Below are 7541 nucleotides of genomic sequence, written 5' to 3'. Positions count from 1 at the left end.
AAGCCAAATGTGTAGCGACTAAAGATGAGATAATAATGAATGTGGAAATAACTGATGTGCATGAGAGAATGTTTGTTGCACAAAGTGAACCTAACAGTTACAGTAATATGGAGAAAAACCAACTAATGGAGCTCCAATGGAAGGCACCACAGGAGGACAAGAATCTCTGGAAGCGCCAAGGGTGTTTGTTAAACCCCCCCCCCGAGAGCTTCGGCTGACAAGACAGCACTGGTAAACCGGTGATGCCTATAGCCCTATTGAAAATAGCACTGGAACAGTTACACTATCCAGCGCACATGACAAAAGAGAATCCAACAACGACAATTGCCAAAGACTGGTTCATACCGAACTTGGCAGAGCACGTTGCATTTTTTATGGTGAACTGTATAATCTGCCAACAGTTCACGGCTGGGCATAAACTACGTGTAATTAGAGGAGTCATCCCAAGGCCCAATGGACCTTTCCAGCACTGGCATGTTGATTATGTCCATATGATTCAAGTATGTAACCGGTACAGGTACCAAAATTGTTGTGGTGTGTCCATTCTCTAGATGGATAAAAGCAGGTCCATGTACACACCCAGACTCTACCTGTGCGGCCGGATCTCTGGTGAGAGAGGTATTTCCCAGATGGGGAGTATGTGATGTCATGAGGTCAGACAATGGACCTCACTTTGTTAACGCAGTATTTGGACAGATCAGCTTGTTGCTTGGTATAAAGCACAAGTTTTCTTTGGCGTATCACCCTCAAGGTAATGGGATATGTGAGAAGCTCAACAGCTTGTTAAAGGAAAGGATAGTCAAGTTGAAGCTTACTCTAAAGAAGGGAAGGCTACACTGCCTTCCACTGGCACTGTATGCGCTCAGAAACCAGCCTGGTTCTAACCACCATTTTATGCCGCATGAAATCGTGACAGGCAGAAGGATGCACATGCTATTGATACCCCGAGATAGAGCTAGATGTGATGCTCAGTCAACAGGGGAAGTGTTAGGATCAGAAATGCAAAATTACTTGAATTGCATGACATCTTGTCTTACTGTAATTTCAGGACAGCTGCAGCGACGATAAAAAGGGTGCAGGGCAGCACAGAACATAGAAGGAGATACTACAACAGACCAAGTTCAGGGTTTACGTGTACCACAATTGTTCCCTGGGGACACAGTCCTGGTGAGAAACCACACAAGAAAAAAGTGGGATGAGCCAAGGTTCAACAGCCCTTTTAGAGTGGAGGACATCACTCCCTCTGCAGTAAAGTTACAGGGAAGAAGAGCTTGGATCTTCTTGGGTGACATCAGGCCATACAACGTAGAAGACCCTCTGCCCTCACCCCAACGCGTCGAGACTACAGACAACGGGGAAGAACTACAGCACGTGCAGACTAGATCGATGACGAGGAAGAAGGACGCATTTTAGACATTTCCTCTGAGCAAAAAAGGGGATAAGGACATAAACACAGACACTCTGTGCATCCTAGTTGCAGGGTGAAGAAAATAATTACATGTATAAGCCACAACATAGTCTGTTGACTTTGAACTTTGGACTGAGGCACACTGAAGCCTTGTTAAGAAAAGGATATGCCAAATTTTGATCGTGGACACATACATTGGAGGAAAATACAGTACCCAGACTCTTTTAATACAGAAGCCTTACTTGGACTCACTTATGGTGTCACGCAGTAGTGACATTACTAAGGACGTTTTGATCTACTTCGAGTTAGTATTGAGATCGTACCCGTCGTTGGTGGGAAGGCTCACTAACATCACCGAATTTCTTCAAGATCCTGAAAACAAAACGACAATAAGGAGGTTGCTCATTGTGATTGCCGAGCAGTTCCTTTTGCTCCCGTAATACAGGGAGGACCAGACAAATTACCCTGTCACCAGAAGATAGCCGGCTAGCAAGCAATGTGTTTTTCCACCTGATTGAGGACTTTCAATAACTTGTGGGGAGACCTGCCAGTGTTGACGTCCTCACTTTCATCAGAGACCCAGCAAACTCTACACAGATGAGCATGCTCCTGCATGGTATTGTAATGCAGGTTGAACTTTCCAATCATCATCAGAATTACCGGAGAAGATTGTAAACTTTCCGTTGAGGGACTGATTGCAAAAGTGCTGCCAGAGACTTCACTCCTGCTTTTGCTAACAAGGACACAACATGTCATCTGGAGTGAAACAGATGAGAGGCATTGACTGGGAGCTTGTTTATTTTGAGCATGCACACTGAAGACTTGCTGAACTTATTACCTTATTTTGACATTTTCGTACATGGAAAAGAGAACTGTTTCCAGAGTCAAGAGACAATTTCTTATTCAGGCAAAGAGAACAATCGTTCCAGTACCTGCAACCTACAAGCAGAAACAGCAGAACCCAGATGTAACATTACCTAGAATGTATTAAAGAGTTTGTTTTCTTTCCTTAGATGATCGAGATGGGCAACCAAATTAGTAATCTTGTCATCCCTCAGGAGGAGAGGCGCTCACATTGTCCCAGAAATAAGTGTTGTAGGTTAACCTATAGAGGAATTATGTACCTATGCATTGTATTCATCATAGTCTTACTGTCACTGACGATTCGAACTGCATTTTTTATTGTTTCACAAAGTGTCCTGATTCCAGTGTACCCACCTAATGATGTACGCATGAAACCCACAAAGGCACCCAGACCTTACATAGTCATTTCAGTCCCTAGAAGGTCTGACAGAGGAATGAGTGAACTTGAGATGGATGTGATGAGCAATAATAGACACAAATGTGTGGTAACAAATAGATTGAACCGCCGGAGACAGGGTCGTCAGAGCAAAAATGAGAAGGGGTTAATGAAAAACACACACATTGAAACAATGAGTGCACATACACCTGGTCTAGTGTCAATAACTGCAGAACCACAATCCAAAAAATGGGAAAAGGTTGGACAACCAACGATAAGAAGTTCCACGATAAGTGAAGTCAAAAGACAAATGGAAAAAGCTGAACTTTCAAAGAGACAAAAGGAGTTGGAGAATCAACAAACAGAGACAGCATTGACAAGCACCCTCAATCCAACGTTGAAAGGGACAAGTACAAGTCCTACAAAACTATCACGTGCAGAGATGATAGCAGAATCAATTTGGCCGTTCATAGCCAGGAAAAGGCAAAGAGATAAGGAAGGAATGACAGAGCTTTCTACTATGCAAGGACCACAGATGGAGATACATGAGAATCCTCCAGCAAGAAGAAGCTATATTTATGCAGCTAAGGATGTGCTTACAGCAAACTACAGAAAAACCCTAAGAATCAAAAGAAGTACACAAGAAGACAACAACGAACTAAACGACTACCTGGACAGCACAGCACACTTGGGAAATAACATCTGGTACCAACATATGAAAGAAGTTGGATGATGAAATTCCAAGGAAGAATGCTTTGTTTGTGCACTCCTACCTTACAACATGGGGAAGTCAAAGATCTTCGTAGCTGTTGAAATAGATGTGTAGATGGCGCACTGTCTATCACACATAGCAATGTGCAAGACCAGAGGCCAGTTCATGGGAAGTGATGATTCACTCAAATGGGCAACTGAAGCAACTGATCCAAATGAAGACGATTATGTCCAGGACATAAAGACAAGAAACAATGGAAAAACAAAGAACATTGTGATCAGATATGAGAAGCCTGGAGTTAAAGGAGCAGAGATCAGAATAGAGACAAACCAAAGACTGAACATACAAGAAAAAACCCCAGAAGAAGCTTGGAGTTGGAAGAACAGAAGTCAAATGCAAATCTGGGGAACAGTGCTTTCACCAGACGGATGGGAGAAAGGAGTAGTGATCTGCAGAGCATGGATGGTCATCGATCGTTACCAGGCTACCATTGACATAGTACAAAATGGATGTAAGCCATTATGGCCAAGACTTGCTAAATTTTTGACATGGGTTGAAGACAAAGGAGGACCCTTGCAGATAGCGCCATTGGAGAGTCCAGATTTCTGCTTCAGGAATAATGGCACAAGGAAAATGGGAGAGAATAAGAACTGTGGACGAGTATTCGACGGTCCAGGAATGATACATGGAACAGCAGTAATCATGGATCATTATTGGGCATGTGGATCCATAGCATACATCAGACTGCCGAAGAATTGGGGAGATATATGTACATTAGTAAATGTCCATGTCCCAGCACTGGTGATTCCAAAAAGTGATCTGAACATTGACAGTTTCCCGAAAGCTGATGCTCACCTGAGAAAGAAGAGATCTTTGGAACTGATGAGCTGAATGAAGAGACAGAATTACTTTTCTGCTAAATCAGAAGAAGCCTTTTATGCATCCCCGTATGAACACAGGTTGTTCAGTCTAACCTCATCAGTGTTCACGACAATTCTGATGCCAACAGTTCAGGTTGAAGCAAATACTAAATGGTTGCAGATAACCAGATGAGAGTTACTGCAGACCATCAACACGACCATAAAAGGATTTCATGCAATCAAGGAAGAGTTAAGGGCGATTCGACTAATGACTCTCCAGAACAGATATGTCCTTGACATGATCACAACTATGGATGGAGGTGTTTGTGCAAACATTGGAGAATCATGTTGCACATTCATACCTTCTAACAAAAGCCATAGTTATGCTGACAAAACTACAGAATCAAATGATAGACGAAATTGACGAAGTTGATGACGACAGTTGGTTTCGATCACTATTTTCATGGGTTCCGCAATGGATGGCAGATGCATTCAAATTCCTGGGAGCCCTGCTAGTGATGGTATTGCTTGGCTTCTGTGTTGTCAAGATAATACTATCTCAGTGCCAGAAAACTGCAAAAAAGGCCATAGGGATGAAGATCATAATTGATGTCAAGTCAGGATGGAAGCTCAAGGACCGGACTGTTGAAGAAATAAGAGACTTTGTGGAAGCCAGCATTTATGCACCAGAAGGAACAAAGTTTTGGTATCCAAGAAAACACAGAAAATATGTGGGAAGATGGATCTATTGCAGTCCAAGTGGACAATGTCAATTAATGACATGGAACAAAGATGAGCATGTAAGAACAGCAGAAAGCTTGAAGGGAGTCATAAAGATATGGACCCCAAAGATTCTTCAGGCCTCTATGTCTGGACCCAGATAATGTAGTAAAAGCGGATCCAGAGGATGAAGTACAGGTGGATACAAAGGAAGAAGTGAAAGTTGTCGATGAATCGCCCAGAGGAGGGAGTGTAGAGGCAGTACCAAGCACAATTCACACTCCAACCGCCCATTTTGAAGTACCAGGAACATACACGCCAAAATATGTGATGTATGATGAGCAAACAAACCAGCAGAGAGCCGCAGTTGGGCTCTGTCCAGTACCTATCCTAAGAACAACACCTGTTGAAGTACCGACACCTAAGAAAACCTGGACAGTAAGGTACCCATTGAGAAAACCATATCAACAAGTGAGAGAGAATGACGATTGTCAAAATTGCAATATCTGAAGAAGCCAAGAAGATGCTAAAAGAAGACGAATGGTGACATCATAAGAACCCGGACTGACTCACATATAGAAGATATAACGACCTGAGAATGATGAAAAGAGACGAAACACTATGGATAAGTGACATCCTGATCCTAAAGTGAAGCAATTGATGTAAAAAAATCAGCAAATTACACCATAAGCATGATGAAGATATTCAGTTAGTTTAACCGTGTACATATGCACAGTAACCGCAAGAAGAACAGAAATCGTGAGGCTTGCTTATGCTTATTAGTATGATAGATTGCGGCAAGCACCACCTATACATATGTACCTCAAAAGAGCACTTTATTTAAGTATACTTCCACTATGCACAAGAGCAGAATCAACCAAAAGTTATTAAAGGTCTGAAGAGGAGAGTTGTGCAGCAAACAAATCGAGAATTAAAGACGGAGAGAAACTCAGATGAAGATAATCATGCCAAGAAGCCAAGGTCATATCAGCTGAAATAGGCAGTGGATAGAATTAAGAGAAAGAAGAAAAGAGTATCCTGTTCAGAAAGGTCAAGATATGCCACAGATGGCAGACGACTGGCAGAATTAAATCAAATATACATACAGAAGGTCAATGCCCAATTTTTTGTTATTGGGGGGCTTGCGTTATAATAAGGCAGAAATGCATTTGAGGAAAACAATGAAACACAAGCTACCCCTGTCTCCTGTGAATTTTCACAATTTGTGTCCACCACTTAAACAGCACTCTTTGAAGAGAAGCTAGATTAACTTACCGCAAGGTTTTGCACAGAAGACGATTACGCAAACGTGCGCACCCATTCTACAATTTCCTGCACCAGTTTACACGAAAGATCAAATTGTAAGGCTCCATTAAAAGGAACTTTTCCAGATGTCCCTGTTCCGGATTCTACTGAAATAAGGAAGAACTAAGGGTTAAAGGATCTATGAATTACAAGAAACCAATAATAACATCTGTCCTGAGGAAGGCCTCCGGAAAAACCATCTCTAGGATGTTTTTTTTTCCACGGAAATAGGCCGAAACGCATTGACACAACATCCCTAAAACACTTTGGTTCCCAAAAAATGACCAAGTTGCATCCAGTATACTTAGACTAATAAGCCCTTTTGAAAAGAAATGTAAAAGTATGACCAAATCAAATGCAAAAAGAAATGAGGTTCTATATAAAACCCTTGTAATGTACAATTTAGACAATCCGCATTGTGATGTTTATCTGTTTTGTTTATGTATGAATTTTTAAAATGAAGAGACCTCTCATTATAAAAATAAATATTTGATTGTTTTTTATGTGATGAAAACACTTCAAATCCTGAGTCTGGGTGATCTATAGTGGTCTTAGAATGACACTACTATTTAGATGTCAGTAAGTGGTGGACACAAATTGTGAAAATTCACAGGAGACAGGGGTAGCTTGTGTTTCAGAATTAAATCAAATACACAGAATTGCATGAAGAATAAGACGATTTCACTGTGTTGGAATCACGTGACCAGACCAGCAGGAAGGGATGAAACTTTCACACCTATGCATGGACCTTTGCCATGCCCAGGCGCCTTAACTTTCCCAGACCAAGAAACAGACTCGAGGCCAACCACAAAGAAATAATTGACACATGACCACTGAAGTGATGATTGATTGTAGCAATAATTGGAGGGATGCTGGGGTTGGAGACGAACTCCGTGCACCTGGTCGGCTATTCTGCACGCTGCTAACAAGTGGAAAAGTATGAGTGGGGTTGATGCCAACCCAATCATAGTGGACCGTGTAATCTAGGGTCCTATAGTTCGTAGAACCAATGAGACGTCGTACTTTTAGTGATGTCTACAGTAGCCATTTTGAAGGAAGGGCTTAGATGCCCCAACTGACATTGTTTAACCAATCCCCTTTCCCGTTACCATATACAGATATAATACCTATATTAAAGTTACCTTCCTAGAACCAATCAAGTTGCATGCTAAGTTTTAAGAGTTACACGTCAGTGATGACGAGTTTTTGATATAAATGTTCTGTTTTTTCTGAAATTAATTGGAGTTGAAGCGAGAAGGAAAATCGAGCGATTACTGATATTCATTGAACTTCCCG

Source organism: Ambystoma mexicanum (genome assembly GCF_040938575.1).
Source record: "Ambystoma mexicanum isolate Mex_15411 chromosome 12 unlocalized genomic scaffold, UKY_AmexF1_1 Mex_chr12_unloc.1, whole genome shotgun sequence".
Classification (NCBI taxonomy): Eukaryota; Metazoa; Chordata; class Amphibia; order Caudata; family Ambystomatidae; genus Ambystoma; species Ambystoma mexicanum.
This window is presented reverse-complemented; position numbering follows the sequence as displayed.